The sequence below is a fragment of the Pteronotus mesoamericanus genome, unplaced genomic scaffold, assembly GCF_021234165.1.
Source record: "Pteronotus mesoamericanus isolate MK-2021 breed Mesoamerican mustached bat unplaced genomic scaffold, CSHL_Meso_final contig_33, whole genome shotgun sequence".
Classification (NCBI taxonomy): Eukaryota; Metazoa; Chordata; class Mammalia; order Chiroptera; family Mormoopidae; genus Pteronotus; species Pteronotus mesoamericanus.
In genome coordinates, this window is record NW_026555135.1 from 6,222,298 (window position 1) to 6,239,106 (window position 16,809).

Below are 16,809 nucleotides of genomic sequence, written 5' to 3' on the forward strand. Positions count from 1 at the left end.
TGAGTGCTTGCAATAAAAAACAATATTTACTATCTGCAGGGAGTAGTCTGAGTGTACTACATGTGTTAGCTTATGTCAACCTCACAGGGACCATGTGGATATTAAGATTATCCTCGTCTTACAGATAAGGAAACTGAGACCTGCAGAGATTAATCTACCTACCCCCAGGCACGGACATAGTAAGCATGTTAGCCCAAATTTGAACAGAGGCCCCTCTAATTCCATACCTAGTCCATCCATGCATTCTCTACTATGCTTTTAGTGTATCTTTTGAAAGAAATGACAGTATAACCCCCAACCAGTAACTAAATCATTAATAAAATGATTGAATTATTAAATATTTATTTAGCCCCTACTATTTGCCAGGCACAGTACTAGATATTACTTCAAATTTATCTACCCAGCAAACTCAGCTGTCTGAAACTCTTCTGTGAAACAAGACTTATGCCAAAATGAGGCCTATGAGCTACCCAGACATACAGCAATCTCACATTTTATTTATTTGAAAAATACTCCTTCAACTTCTTTACTTTCTCTATATACAATGTTAACAAACTAGCCATCTAAAATCAGAGATCTGGGTTTGAATTCCAGATCTGTCACTCCCTAGTTGTGGGACATCTAGTTGTAGATCATCTAACTTCTCAAAAGTGGTTTTCCATATTTAAAATAGAAATAATCTCAGGAGGAGATTTTGAAGATTAAATCAGAAAATGTACGTAAGGTGGCTGTTTTCAGTAACTGGCACCCAGTAAGAGCTGACTATCCAGTTATCAGTAGTTGTTGTGGCATTATTCATCCATTACATAAACACTTACTATGCGTCCACCCTTCCCAGGGCATTGTCTGTTTGTGCTCTGCAGCAATTTCTCTCTAGGAAGTCAGTTGTGAGACCAATGCCGGGAAGTCAGTTGTGAGACCAATGAAACAGTCCAAGGACCGGGGTTAGCAAGGTGCCAGGCTCAGGGCAGCCACACAGTTGGTATTGGTCCCGCCCCTGAAAGTCTCCTCTCTGGCTACAGGGCCATTGTTTTTTTGTTGGGGTTGAAGCCACCTGCCAAGAATACAAGGTGGAAGTGGCAGAGCTGGAATTGAAACACACATTTGGTAACTTCCAAACCTGCATGTGAGAGTAATTAGATTGGAGACGTTTACCATTCTCAAGTCACTGAGTGCCCATCCCATTGTCATACACACCTTTTAGCATCTTTCAAAAGTTCTGCAATAACTAATGTTCTTCTAATTGAGGCTGTCTGGTTTCTAGGCATTAAAGAAAGGAGAGTGGTCCCAGGAAATATTGCCCTCTATCAATCCAACATTAGACAAAATTCAATTTCTTAATGACATTTGTGATCATTACGCCATGCTTCTAATTGAAAATGAATAATTGAAATTCTAATTATTACAAGAGTCAATAGAAGATGACTCTAGATAGCAACTTGCTAGGCAAAAGCTTTAATTCTAATCGTTTTTTAACTCCAATAAGTTTCTGGTTATTCAATTATTTAATGAACAGGCATTTCTTTAGGCTACGTCCTGGGAAGAAGTTTAAAATAAAAGGACCCATTAATGGATTATTTATTTATTTATTTATTTATATTCAGAAACTTAAAGTATTGGATTTATGGTTATGGCAATATCACAGACTGAATTTAAGGGCTCTTCCTTCCTACAAAACCATATAGCTAAGTGGGACAAAATAAAATGGAAAAAAAAAAAAGAAAAGAAACATTTACCTGGAGCAATGAGCAAAAAAAAAAACTGAAGTTGTAGTGGCTCAGATGTACATGAAACACAAACATAGACATCAACAGCTAAGGGCTGGGGCTTTCCTATCTCTGCGGGGGGAAGAAGACATGGACCCCCGCCAGGCGCGTCAGGGAGACAGCATGAAGCCCCTGAAGCCCATGCCTCAGTCAGGCTTCAGAAGGGTCTCTTCACCTTATGAATGAAATCTCTGCTTATCACGATATAGAAGAGGCCAAGAAGCTTCTTTGCGCTCAGAGCTTTGATTAAAAAAATAAAAAAAATTACTATCATTCAAGTCCAAAGTCCAAAGTAATACCACCTTTGTGTTTCAGGAATCCTAAACCAAGAAATTCATGTAGAAATTCACCCAGGGCCAGTGAAACCTCTGTGCTGCTTGGTTGAATCAGGCACCAAACATCTCTATAGGTTCTGTGGGAGCCCCTCCACAACCTTGAATGCAGGGAAACCCCACTGGAAAAAAATACATCAAAAACCATGTTACCTAAAGATGAGCTTGAAAAAAGAATTAAGAATCTTCCCCACAAAAGAAAACCCTTCACCAAAGACAAATACCATATGATCTCACCTATAAGTGGAACCTAATTTATCAACAAAACAAACAAGCAAGGAAAATATAACCACCAACATTGAAAGAAAAAAGAAACCAACAGAAACAAGAAGAAAGGAAGGAGGGATGTAGAGGGGAAAGGAAGGGGAGGGGTCAAATCAAGGAACATGTATGAAAGACACACGGACGGAGCCAAGGTGGGGAGGGATTGAGGGAGGGAGGTGTGGGTGGGAGGGGCAGAGGAAAGTGGTGGTGGGTAAATGGAGACAAATGTATTTGAACTATTAAAAAAAAACCAACAATAACAAGAAAACACTTCACCAGTAGGCAAAAACAAGGAGGCTTAACACCCTGGAAATACTACTGATAGATTATAATGTATTTAAATGACTAAAAAGATAAGCAAAGAGATAAAAATCATATTAAAAGAACAAGCGCTATGAAAAAAATAAAGGCAGGTTCAAAAGTGAACCAAATAAAACCCAAGAAACTAAAAAACGAACAAACCAAACCTCACAGTCATTTAACTTAAAATTCAGAGGCTAAGAAGCAGCAGGTTAAGTATAGTGGAAAAGAGAGATAGTGAATTCAAAGATAGATTTGAGAAAATTTCTCATAATGCAGTATAAGGAGATAGATGGAAAATGTGATACATCTATTAAAACCAAGGAAGACAGAATCAGAAAATCCGACATACATCTAATAGAAATTTCAAAAGGAGGGAATGGGGAAGAGGAAATATTTGAAGAAATAATAGCTGAAAATATTTCAAAACTGATGAATAACATGAAACTGTGCAATAGTAAAGGCAAAGAAAAAATGGTAAAAGCTCAGAGTACTGGTTTCCTTTAGTTTTCTCAAGGATGTCTGAAGAATCTCACCTGAAGCTGAAGAATTAAGAAGTAAGATGAGTGGAAGAATTAAAAGAAGCACAAGAACTGGCAATCATTCACGGGGAGAATGGTGTTCTGTCAACAAGTCTACTCTCTTGCATCTTATATCAGCCAGAAAACTGGAGCAACTACTGTATATGATAAACTATAGAGAGTGCAAGAGTGTATTATTGTTACTAATTCTTCATCCCTCACGTCATGTCCTTTTTCCTGAACTTTTCAGTACTTCCCAGTAAAGGCAGAATTAAGAGCTACCTACTGATCCAAGGGGAATGAGAGACTCAGAGCCAACCTCCAGAGTGGAGCCAAACCCAAGTGAGTCCAGTTTAGGTCAGCCGACACCTAGCGGATGCCCAGGTGTATGAGCCAGAATAAATTACTGTTTTAAGCCACTGAATTTTCAATTAGCTTATTAATGCAGTGTGATCGCGGTGAAAGTTGCCACATTATCTCAGCAGACTTCACAACTCTGATGCGGGCATTGCAGCCCCATTTTACAGTTAAGGAAACTCAAAGGCTCCAAGAAGAAGAAGTAATGCAACTTGCCCAGTGTCACACAAGAGTAGGCTCAAGAACTGAGGCTTATTCTGTCTATAAAGCCCAAACTTTTAACTTCTGCACTAAACTGCTTTAAAAAAATGTTTTAGGAAGGGAAGGGGAAAGTCAAGGAACGTATAGAAAGGACTCATGGACAAAACCAAAGGGGAAGAGCTGAGGGAGGGAAGGAGGGAGGGGGCAAGGGAAAGTGGGGCGGGGGAGGCAGAGACAAATGTATTTGAAAAAATAAATTAAAATAAAATTTAAAGAAAAAAATAAAATCAGAAAATAAAAGTGAATATATCTACTTTTCAAAAAAAAAATAATGCTTTGTTAAAAAATAAATGTTTTTTAGGTGGAAGGATGGTTGAATGGACAGATGAATAACAGCCCATTTACTGGGGCCAAAAACATCAATTGCACTTACCCAAACTCATACTCAGGGCCTGACCACCTTACGGCCAGGACAGACTCACCAGTGTACCCGAAGAGGCTAATCTTTAATGAGATGTCTGCTGTACAAAGACTTTGCCCACAAAATGAATCCCCTGCATGCCAGGGGGAAAAAACTCTGCACTGGAGTGGAAAATAATCACAGTCTGTCAGGGTCCTTGGCAGGCTGATGATCTTCATGGTCCAGCAGACCGCGTCAAGGATGCGACCTCTGGAGTTTCGCAACGGGCAGTCAGTGAAGGCCTCATCTCAATGGGCTACGCGGAGTCCCACTGTGATCCTGTCTCAGAGCAGGGTACTTAGCAGCTGCCAGAGCAGGTTTGACGGCTGTAGCTCCCCCTCCAAACCATTGGGATGCTAAATAATTAATTGCCTTGTTCTACTTGGGGTGAGAATGGGCAGGCCCTTCTGAGAGGCTACAGAGGGTTCCCTGTCTAAGTAGCAGAGGATAAAGATGATCAGGTCCTCATTCCTCCCTGAAATTTACCATCTCAAAATAAACAAAAAGAAAATTGACGGTAGAGTTAAAATACTCGAGATTTTTGACTCTGCTTTTGAATCCACAAACATTTGGAAATGTATTTCTGGTTCAGTAGAAAAAACAGACAAAAGATATGAGGAGTCTATTCAGAGAAGAACAAATACAAACAGCTAATAAACATCTGAAAAAATATTTGTCCACACTGATAATTAAAGAAAATTAGGTGAAAATAATAAAATATCATTTTTTCCCCTATCAGGTTGACAAAAATGGAAAAGCTTGACAATTTTCAGTGTTTACCACTAGGAAAGGGCTCTGCTTATATACTATTAAGGGGCATGTAGGCTGGTGCAACATTTTTCAGGAAAGTTTGACAATATTCACAAAATTTAACTATGCATATATTTTGGTAGTTGTTCTATTTTTAGGAATATACTCTCTAGTTATACCCATTACCAAAATGTGCTAAAATAGGCATAAGGAATTTGCTAAAGAGTTATCCATAATAGCAAAAAAACTAGAAATAGTTGTGTCTATGGACAGAGGACAGGATTAACAATCTATGGCACATTCTAGTGACGGAAGAACATGCAGCAGTGAACAAGAGTGAGCGAGTTCTGCAGGGACTGAAAACAAAACGTCACCTCCATATGCTGTCAAGGGAAAAAAACAAGGTGCAGGCAGTGGGTAAATGATCTCTTTGGAAGGAATAAAACATGGGTCTACATTTTTTTCCTGAAGAAAAAAAAAACACATTAACAGTGGTCACCTTTGGAGAAAGGCCACTGGGAACCTAAGATGACTTATGGGTTTTGATTTATCTTCCTGTACTGTGCACTTCGGATGGTGCATATCTATTTATTTTTAACACGAGTTACATGGGTAGTGACATCAAAGGTCATTTTTGTTTTCCTTACACACATTAAAAGTCTACTAAATGTTACAACTTAGTATATTATGTGTTAATTCTAGTGCATTCAAGTGCCAGTGAGGTGAGAGTGATGCAGCTGAGACTGGGAGAGCCTCCCACGCGAGGGGAAGTTGCCCCGGGTACAGGAAGGGACATGGCAAGGCAGATGGAATCCTTTGTATGGATTTCTTTAGAAAGTGGGAGTTGTTCTCCTCTGGGGGCAATCAGAAAAGAAGCACCTGGGGCTTGAGAGGTAGAAAGGAGACAGCGGATGTCAGAGTAGGATACATTTTTCTATGTGAAGCCTTGAAAGCCACAAAGGGGATAGGACACAGTGTGCTTCCTAGGCAACGGGGAGACAGAAGCAAGGGTGCCAGGGAGGCTGCGGGAGGAGCCTACGTGAGGTCCCCTGGGTTGGGCAGCGTGGGCAGCAGCCCCGTGGGTGAGAGGAAAGCTTTAGCCACTGAAGAGGGGCTGTGGGTGCAAATCCTCCTGCAGTCAGGCAGGTTGAGGAAGAAAAATAAGTATGCCTCCATTTTCCCATTTCAAGTGTCCAAGTTTATTTTCACACCAGACTCTTAGGTTGAGAAGGGCAGGCAACCCCTCTGTCTCCAGGAGCACTCAGCGGCCCCGCACAGTGCCTGCCACACAGGAGGACCTGTTTGTGGAACACACTGGATGCCATCAGTCTGGCCTCTCATTGTCCTGACACCTTGTTAGTGTCTCACACAGATCCCTGGGAAGATTGCAGCCAGCTCTTTAGAGCTTGGGGTCTGCAAGTAGGCGTTATTTATGTATGCAAATGAGTTCTCCTGGAAAGGCTGACCTATTTCACCAGTTAGGCGATAGCTGAGCAACCAACATTCATTTGACTCTATTAGATAAAATGTAAAAATAAAATTAAAATTAATTAAAATCTACAGCTCCTTACAAAAACAGCTTTGATGTGCATTCAGCACCTTGAACAGCTGCAGTTAGGGAAGAGCAATGAGGTTTCAATTATCCCAGCTACTGGTGGAAAGAGATAAGGTGGATAAAAGAAATCCACACATAATCAAAATTAAAAACCCTTTATTCTTTCTTTCCATTTCAACTTTGTCCCTAACACACTCTTGTGAGGACCTATAAGAAATGCTCAGATGTGTTTAATCTTCCCTTCTGTCCTTTTTCTACAGAGATTGAGGTGTTAATAAGGGAAGGAAGTGGCCTTCACTGAGAAGCTACGGCAGCGGCGTGTCAGGACAGAGCAGGACAGAATATTCTCCGTTTGCCCCTCCACCTCCTTTCTCTACACTATTTTGTGCCCCAGGAGGATGACCTTTTGGGGGTATTATTAATAATATTCCTTTTCCCTCTGACTTCTGGTTGGATTTAGTCAATGGGAGGCACCAGCCCCAGAGGACAGGAGGCAAGAGAGGCTGGCTTTTATTCCCCCGCCCCTCCCACTAGGCCGTGAGTTTGTGGCGACCTCTTCCTTCTTCCATCATCTGCTCCTGCAGATACAAGTCTCTCTCAGTAACTATGCCCACCCCTTCCCTTTTAGGCCCAGAAATACTAACGGCTCCTTGCTGTTGTTAATTCTGAGGTGCCGCACCTTCCCTTATTGGTTTCCTGAAACCTTGACCTTCATTAAACTTTCCTTGACCACCACATTTGTGGGTGCCATCAGTTTCCTGCACTTACCACTTCCTGCCCCATTTAGTTTCCCCATTTCTCAAGGAGGAGAGGCTCTCAAAGAGCATAACTGATTTGCCTACAGTCACAGCTCTAGGAACTGGAAGAACCAGAATCTCAAGCCAGGACTTCCAACCTTAAAGCTTAGGAGATCTGACAACTTGATTACTTTGCTGAGAAATTAAAGTGACCAGTGAGAATTTGCAAAATGGTGCCAGCTGCAAAAGAACCATTTCAAAGTTTTAACTTGGAGTTGAAAGGATTAGAAAGCTGGGTTTTTAAGACTGTTCATGACAGATGTGTCTGGAACTGGTAGGAATCTTGTTTTTTACCTATTACATTGCCTCATGGATTCCAACTCCTAAAGGCCTTGCTCCTGAACTCTGAGCCTTGCACTGGCCACCTTTAGATTTCATGACTTCCATTGTGCTATTGGACTTTCAGGGGATGGGGCTCGGGAGTGAGAAGGAAGCTCAGGTAACTAATCAGTCCTCTCTGTCTTCCTTCATCCATCCATGTTATCGCACCACAGTTATTAGGGGATTGTTCTCTTCCAGGCCCTGTGGGGTTGCCAAGATGAGTGAGACATGATCAGATATCCAGACACGCCACCAGTTGATTGTCACACACTGTAGAACAAGATCTGTACAGGGTGTAGTGTGAGCACAGCAGAGGCCACCTCACCTAGCAAAGTGGCAATGTCTTCCTGAAGAAAGCAATCCTTGAGTTGTATTTTAAAGGATGGATAGGAGTTAGTGTGGTAGGGGTATGGGAGGTGGAGCAGTGAAGGAGGCAGGAACAGTCCAGTCATAGAACGTAGTCTGAGCAAAGGTTGATGTGCATGGAATGCCAAAAGTTCACCATTTCGGGGCATGGGATCTATCTGGGTGGTAGGTGGTTGGCTGGAAAGGACAGTCATGGGGGACTTGTTCAGTGTACTAAGGAACTAGGTCTAAGTTATAAGATTAGGGCTGGGTCAAAGCAGCCTAGGCAAGCCTCAAGAACTGGAAGCTGTCTCTCAAAGAGCTGTTGTGCCTTCTCAAAAAACTTAAATGTTTTCAAGCCTATTCAGAAGTGAAGGGAATAGTTCCATGAATCCCTAGAAACCTATCACTCAAGATGCTGTTCTTTAATCTCCTCCAGTTTCAGGTCAGGATTGGACCTAAGGCCTGAGCTCACCAATTCTGCAGGTAATAAAGGTCCTCAGTGGGAAGTGGGAGGGGTCAAGAGCCAGGTGCCAAAACACCAGCCAGGGGTGCTTCCTGAAGCCTGACAGCAGCCATGGCTAGCAAATACTGACCTGCTTGCTTCTGTTCAGCTGCACCTTATAACGGCAGTGGGCGAGGAGCACATAGCTAATGCAATAAAAGTAATACATGAGGAAAGTTGACACATGGCTTTGGCAAATGGGCTGCCAGACATCTGCCAGGCAGGCTGAGCCTCCCCACGAAGAGGCTTCTGGAATAAAAGGGAATACACGGGCTACCAGAGTAGGTCATGCAGAATCTCCATTTGACCATCACTCTGCATGTGTGCTCAGGAGGGAAAACTTCAAACTACACTTGAGACCAAAGAGTATCCCAACTTCACAAATTCTATCATTAAGAATCATCACAGATAATGTGCTTTTAATTAGAAGGGTTGAGATATTGGCAAATGTTCAAAAGGCTTGCCATCTGAGATTCCGCCAGCATTGTGGGTGCACACAGCATGCACAATGAGAGCCCAATCAGGTGGAAGACTTCAAGCCTTCTTGAAAATACCTGGGAGGTGATGGGTCACTTGATACGTGGGCACAGACTGAGTGGAATGGAAAATGTGGTATTATCCCTCTTGTATTCAAGAGGAGGAGAGATGTTTGGTGGCTTGTTACTTGCCAAGGTGGAAAGGGTACTGGAGTCAGGCAAACAGGTCTCTCAGGTACCAATGATGAGACCTTGGTCATGATGCATATCCTTTCTGAGCCTTGGTTTCCTCATGCATCAAATGCAGACAACTATATACCCCACGGAGCTATGGGAAGGATAAAATGACTTAATGCGCCTCCACATAGTAAAAGTGGCCTGGTACAAACTGGGTGCTTAGGAAGCATTTACTTTCTTCCCTTTTCCCACCTCCCCAGGCTAGTGGACAGCAAGGCCTACAGCTGAACCCAAGTCTTCATGAAGCCAAAGGTTAACCCCCTTCAACAACACCACGCAACCTCTCATCTTGGACTGGTAAGAACGAGGACAGGGCTTTATTTCACAAGGGTCAAGTCTGCAGTAAGCAAAAGTGGCCTTGGCTTGTCAAACATTATTCTTCAAATGTGAGAAGTTTCCTGCCTTTAAATTTAAATCCTATCAGCCTCCCGCACCGGGGAATCTTTACTGGCAGTGACTCCATTAAATACCAATACATAGCCTGGCTTTGGAGCACATCATGTAATCCCTGTCTGCTAACTCAGCCCGGGGCTTAGGCAGATGCACTTATTTCAAACAGGGAAAGCTGCTTGTCAGTTTTAAGCAAATGTCCACCTTTGGCTCCCCAGCTACTAGAATGATGGGTCTGTCACTTATTCATGTGAGCTGCCTACTTCTCCAGGCAGCCAAATCATCTTCACGCTCACCTGACAAGAGACATGCCCAAGATGACCAATCCAAAGCCAAGATTCAGTCCTGACTCCACCACCTACTAAATGTGTGGTCAGGAATAGTTTCATTACTTCTCTGGTCCATTCCAAAGTAACTATGATCAAACTAATTTGGTCTACTAATATAGACTATCTAGTATGTGAGGCCTTGTGCTCAGTACTGGCAACATCAGTCAGATTTATTCCCTGGCTTGGGTGAGCTCATAGTTTTAAAAGGAACTGGAGGGGGTTCCTAAGACTGAAATAGCTATGTAAGGGTACTGCTTAGCCCAAAAGAGGGTTGTGTCAATTAAGCACCTGACCAGACAACATTGCACAGATGGGCTGAAGATTGAGTAAAATAAAGGATATAAATGGTAAAGTACTATTCAAAGGTAAAGTCATATTCATTCATCTATTCATTTATCTACCCATTCATATACTCTTTCAGCCATTTATCCACTCAACTCGAAAACAAATATTTAGTGAGTGTCTACTATGCACCAAGCAATAGGAATGGACATATATCAATGAACAGATGAAAATCCCTGTTTTCCTATAAATTATATTCTCATAAAATCTACCTATTTACCCATCCATCCATTCATCCCCCATCCATCCATCCATGTCTCTTCCTATCTGTGCATCCATCCATCTATCCATCCATCCATCTGTCCCTCATCTATGCCTATACCCATCAATTCAATCACCAAGTTCCCATCAAAAACCTACTATGTATTCACCACTGCAGTAGCCTATAGGAAGAAATTAAAAGAAAAAAAGAAAAAAAGAAAAACAAGAACTATCCTTAGTTGTCATGTATTATAGTTATAGTCATCCAGGCAAGACCCATGGTTTTAGATACCCCAGTTAAATACCTCTGTAATACAAGAAAGGGTTAATTTCAAATGGAGACAGGCTGAGCACCATCAACTGGAGGACTGTGGGTAACTGAAATGCATGGGCTCTATGTGGAGGGCTGTGAATTTTCTGTAGACTCAACAAATACTGTGTCCCATATAGTTGTATGACTGTTTCTTGAGAGAGTAGATATTGTGACAGATAAAAACGTAATTTCATTAGGACATCATTGAACTGATGGTAATTTTCAGTCATTATATAACATCAAGGTTGTGTGGGTAAGGTGAGTGAGGCACCAAGGATGAAAAATTTAAGGAGGTGCTCACTCTCAAGAGCCTACTCTATACTTGTACAACCCTCATCGAGAGTGCCTCCTTAAATTTAACTCCTGGTCCCTCACTTAGATCTCAACATCACGGCAGTATAATAGGAGTAGCCCTTTAATGAACACATTCTTTGTACCTGGCAATGTGCTAGCTTTTACAATACCTGGCAATTATCTTAGTTAGCTTTTACAATAACCTTACAAAATAGATATGCTTAGCTCCATTTTACATAGGAGTAAACTGAGGCTACAGAGAGTATATGATTTACTTAAGGTCATAGTCATGAAATCCATGAAATCCAGATCTGTCTGTTTCTGATCAGAGCTCCCCTCAAGGATAGGCCATGTGACCTGTCCTTCTTGTGACCTAGCATGTAATGAGTACCTTAGGCAACAGGTACATGATGTGGAATCAGTGGATCACCATTTACTTTAATTTAGTGCCCTTTCTCCTCCCCAGATAACTCACCTTCTGGTGCTGGCTCAAGGCTCCCCAAGGCTGCCCCTCATTATCCCTCCCTGGGCCCCCTGCTTCCTACACAGAGGGGCCTGAGGCTCTTCTCCAGACCCAAATTCAGATAATGCCCAGTGCTCCCGAGCCACTTCATTCATTTCTCCAGGAGCTCCTTGATCATAGAGACAAATTGGCTATAAAAATGACATTTTTTGAGACTGGTACTTCTACTTCTTCAAAGAGAAAAACAAAATGGAGAAAATGAAGCCACTTTTAGAGAGGAGCAGCCAGGTCAGTCTATAATCACCTGGGCTCAAAGGATGCCATAACTGAATGACAGTCTGCCCCAAGGCATGGGGGCTGGTGTTCCTACTTGGCTTGACCTGACAGGACTGTGGAGGGAGGCTGTCTCGTGGGTAATTTCTGACATGGGCCATGCAGACTGGACCTGTGTATGGAAAATTCCCTGGGCAATCCCTCTCCTTGTGCTGAACCCTGTGCCCAGCACCTTCCCACCTCGAGTCTGAGCGTAATGCCACACTTGGCAATGGACCTCTGCAAGGGAGCTGAGCTTCCTTGGGCTTCTGGGAGGAGACCTAACAGAGCTGCCTTCCCATTTCTCAGATGTGGGAAGCTGTTGAATTCCTCCCTGCAAGCCTGTACCAAGGTCTGTGGAACAGATAGTAATTAGGCACCAACTGTCTTGCTGGCTCTATACTAAGGCCTGTTCCCATGTATTCCTTCATTTACTGAAGTGCTAGGGCACATGGGTCTGGGCTTCCTCTTGGGGTGGATGAAAATGTCCTAAAACTGATTGTAGTGATGGTTTTACAACACTGTGAATTTACTAAAGGCCACTGAATTGTACATGGTATGCTTTGTGAAATATATTGAAATAAAGCTGTTGCAGAGAGAGAGACAGAGAGAGAGAGAGAGAGACAGTGGGAGAGAGAGAGAGAGAGGTATCAATAAGAGAAAATCATTTGAGTCCATATTTTCTAACTCTAGATCTGAGTCAGTTACCAAATAAAATGTAGTTTACTCATTTACTTTCTAATAGGGAAGATAAGCCAAATACTCAAATGATTTAGACTGTAGGAAGGAACAGGGCAAGTGCTCCGTGGGAGATTTAAGCTCAGGAGCACTGAGTTTATCAGAAACGGCTCAGGCAGATTGTGGATACAAGGTTTTTCTAAGTTGCTCTGTGAATGCAAACCTCCTGCCCCAGCTTCCCCATAGGACACACATCAGATCACATATCTAGCTGTGGATAGGGGGCAAAGAATAATAATCCAGCCCTAACACAGTTACAGTGTTTATTATATGCCAGATACTCTTCCAAAGGCCTCAAATATCACAACGTATATATTCCCCACCACAACCCAAAGAGATAGGTACTATGATCTCATTTCGACGTGAAGGTCAGGAAACGAAGTTAACTCATCCAAGGTCATACAGTTAAGTAAGTGGCAGAGGTGGGATCCTAGCCCTGGTTTTCTGGCATGAGTTAATACTCACAGACATTATCCCCTGTGTCTAAGGGTTCCCTAGGACCCTGTCTTGCTACCACTGACTCTGCTCAGTGCCTTCCTTCCCTGAGACCTAAATTCAGAAGGATTGCCGAGGTTAGCGTTCCCTGGTGGTGAGCGGCCACGTTACAGAGCAGGAAGGGACGTGGACAAAGAATGAAACACAGGGGAGGAGAGGGCCCTGGCCTGGGAGCTGGTGGCCTGGGTTCTGGATGGCCACTGGATCCCAGTGCTTCTTGCTTTTCTTTGGGCCTCAGGTTCACCATCTACAAAAGGAAAATGTCACTCTGTTCACTGCTTCGGGCCTCAAAGGCTGGATGCATACTGGGCTTCCCTGTGACCTTCATGATTCTCAGCATCCAAGGAAGCCCCTTGAGCACAAAGAGTTGGGATGATGCTTCCCAGGGACCCTGGTTCATGCTCGACTCCATCTCCACTGTCACCCTGCCGATGGGTGAAACCGCCGCTTCCTCCCAAATATCACTCTTTTTGTATCTGCCATGCTTGGCTCATACTAGGTACCAAATCATTAATGAGTGAGTAAATGCATGTCTGTAATAAACACTTATCAGAAGGCTGTAATGACTGTTTACTTGTCTGTCTTCTTCAAAGAGCTATGATTTCAACAATGCCTATGATTTTTGTGCTAGGCTCTGTTCTTGGCATATTCATGATAACATAATTGGGGGCACAGTAGAATGAAATACGGCTTTGGAGCTGACTCAGGAAATCTGGAATCCCTGTCAGGGGAAAGCTGGAGGGCACACAACTGGTACTGACGGGCCCAGACAGGGGAGGTTAAAAGTACAAAGGTCACAGGAGTCTGAGCTCCAGAGCTACCAGTAACACCTGGAGGAGGGGCCAGGTTTGTTCACCCGCCCTCTGGGTCTGGCCTTGGCTGGGGTGTGGACAGAGTGGAGGAGATTTAAACCATTCACCTTGTCTGGCTGGACCTGAAACTCCGTAGAGCAGCACTGTCCAATACGGAACTAGTCACATGTAAAATTAAACGCTTGAATTGTGGCATGTATAAAATTTTAAATTTTATTTTATTTTAATGAATTTAAGTTTAAATAGCCTGGGGTTACCGCATCAGACAATATAGGTCTAGACCTACAATGCATATAGTGTGTCTGATAAATCAAACTTTACTTCTAGATCCCGTGCCTCTAACTGCACAGCATTTTCCAGGCTACGCATAGGAGCACTGCCTGCAGCTGTATCGGCAGCTTGGCTCCTTCCTGATCTTGACTCCAGCTCTGGAGTCAGAAACCTGGGCTCTGCTCTCAGTTCTGTCTAAGACACACTATGGACCTAGGACAAGTTGTTGGGACTCTGAGCCTCAACTTCATCTTGCAACTTCATAGGGGTGTTGGGGGGTGGGGAGGAGGAAAACATGTATGGGAATTATCTGGCATATAAGGGGCACTCAACACCTCTGGTGCCCTCCTGTGATCCCTCCCCGCACCCAGCTCCTTACCCCCTGCTCTTTGCTCTGATGAGTCCCTTATCTGTTGGAATTCACATACTCTCAACCATCTGACAGTACCCCCAGATTTCCGCCTGCCTTTCCCTCTTGGCCTGGCTTGTCCCCTGTGTCTAAGGGTTCCCTTGGACCCTGTCTCACTCACTAAGGTCAGGACTCACTAAGCTCAGCCTTAGCTCCACCTGAGTCCCACACCAGGGATCCCGGGAGCAGCTCTCCCTGCTCTCCCCTGGGTCTGGGGGACAAGCTAGACATACACGGTTGAGCGCTGTGGGCACCATGGGGCATGGTGGCTTAAACATTTGTTTGGACTTTTTTTCTATAGGAGGATGGGTGCCTTAGGTTTGGAGATGAAACTGTTTAAAAAACACAGATCTTGACAAAACAAAGCCAGCCCCTTTTCCTCTGCAGCCTCTCAAGTTTCTTGCCTGACCCCACAGACAAATACTGGGGCAGGCCTCTGCGCTCCTCCAGAGAAAGATGTTAGGCTGCCAACATTTGGTTTCTTATAACCTCTGGATGGATGAAAACAAGTCATGTGCACGGTCCGTGGAGACTCCAAAGGGGCCTGTGGAGGAACATGAGATCACAGCCCAGCAAGCGTTTTCTTATATTTTGAGGAAAGTAGCCTTCAGGATAGATTACTTTTTCTTGAGGCAGAGACGGTGTGGTGGAAGAAAAAAGCCTCAGAGTTAGGAGCCTGGAGTTACAATGTTTTGTGAGCGCCCATACGTGCCAGGCATGCAGCTTGCATCTTTGGAGTCATGATGGGTGCCAGCTCTGCACTGGACAAGGGGAGGTCTCGGGGGCTCAGGTTTCTCACCTGTGTGCAAGGCCAGTATTGATGCCTGCCTCATGGCACCACTGAGAGAGAACAGGGGGAGGCTGGAGAGCAGGAGAGTGCTGTGCGGCACAGTTTATTGGTGGTTTCCCGTGCCCTTCCATTCACTCTGTTCATGGAGACCAGCCGTCGATCTGACACTCCAATCTGGACCTTTCTTTGAAAATTACCAGATTCAACAAAAAACATCTGGCTCAGGGCAGGGAGCCCCCAAGGAAGTGGACGCCAGCCCTGACGATTAAATTACCACTACCCCTGGCTAGAACTGAAAACAAATTTTATAAGTGTAAACTGCTCGTTTCATCCATTTCCCCCAATGCTTTGAAGATGGGTCTCTTTCCCACCCCCATTTCCTCACTACAGCAAAAAGAGATGCTTCGGAAATGAGACCTCAAAATGTAACTCTGAAAACAATTTATACAGGAATGTGTAACACAGAGTGTGGTAACTGCTTGGATAAGCAGCTGGGTGTTTTAGGTAGAAAGAGAGAGAGACTTAGATTCAAATTCCAGCTAAGTCCTAGGCTGGCTGTGTGATCTTGGCCAACTCACTTAACATCGCTCAGTCTTTTAAGTAGCTCAGCCATAAAATAGGAATAGCGATAACTACCTGGAAGGGTATTTTTGAGGAAAAGGTGGGGTGATACCTAAAGTGACTAATATATGAGGGGCTTAATAAATGCTCACTGAATTGAGTTGAAGTACATACTATTCCTCGCCTGCCCCGCAACTTCTTCGGTGAAAGCTCAGTTTATCTGGTTCACCCCGACCCGCCCGCCTAGCACAACATTCCTTTCCAGTGGGTCCAGTGATGAGAGGAAGATGGAAAGCATTTGGCCAGAAGGCCGACCTCATTAACTCCCACATCTCTCCATCTGCTATCTATCAGGAGCCCATTGCAAGAAGGCAGGTGACCAATAAAAAGTCCTCCCATTTCCCTTTGTCTCTGGGCCAGTGACAGTGAGAAGCCGTCCACACCTGTGGGCCCACATCGGGGCTCGGCTCCGGCCTTGTGATCCGCAGCTGGAGCAGGGTTTTTTCTGGGCTCAGGGAAAGGAAGCTGAAGTTCATGGCCAACTCAGAGGCAGCAGCCAGGTCCAGGTGGCCTCCTCTGTAGGTCAAGAGCAAGTCTGGTAACCGGCAAATGACACGCAAACACGGTCGAGTAAGGAGGTCATTATTCACAGCACAGGGAACTCCAATTTAAATGAGTTCCCTTATTGCCCAAGGGCACTGAAAACATTCCTTGATTTAGAAAAGGAAGATCTGCAGTCTAGTTTTTCAGGAACATGCAGTTTCCTGAAAGTAAGGTACAAGGAGTCCATGTAGACGGCAAATGTTCAACAAATGTGAGCTGTTATTACACCAGTCGTACGCTGAGAACTTTATGCTTGTTGTTGGTAGGACACACGTTTGGCTCTGAGTTTCCCAGCAGCCA